This window comes from Lipotes vexillifer, unplaced genomic scaffold (assembly GCF_000442215.2).
Source record: "Lipotes vexillifer unplaced genomic scaffold, Lipotes_vexillifer_v1.1 scaffold248, whole genome shotgun sequence".
NCBI lineage: Eukaryota > Metazoa > Chordata > Mammalia > Artiodactyla > Lipotidae > Lipotes > Lipotes vexillifer.
Window position 1 is genome coordinate 200,090 of NW_006777568.1, and position 530 is coordinate 200,619.

Here is a 530-nt window from a genome sequence, read left to right on the forward strand (position 1 = left end):
GGCCCCTCAGAGGCCCGGGGTGGCTGAGGCTGACCCTGTGCAGCAGAACGTGCCCACAGCCCCGGGGCCAGACCTGCCCGCTGGTCCCGCAGCTCAGCCGCGCACCTGCGCCTGTGCTTCCTGCCAGAAGTCTCACGTGTGCATCCGCTCTGCCCTGTTGTCATGGCGATCAGAACACGCAAAAGCAATACTTTTTGCACAATATCACATGTTGCTTAATGTTTGGACACTGATACCGTCTCCAGCTGGGGTTTTCTTAATTTAAGTCAACAAACCAGTCTGGAAGCACACATACTGCTTGTGTTTGGGAACCAAACAAGAGTGACATGTGACGGGAAGACTTAAGAAAGACCCTGGTGTGTGTGTGCGTACAGTGCTGTGTGTACCAGGGGGATGGCCCAACCTGAGAAACAAGGAAAGAAGAGGTGAAGCTCCCAGCTCCTCTGCTCCATCCCTGGCTACACCCCCTCCCTCGCCCCGGGACTGGCATTGAGACACAGGCGCGCGCGTGCGCGCGCGCGCACACACAC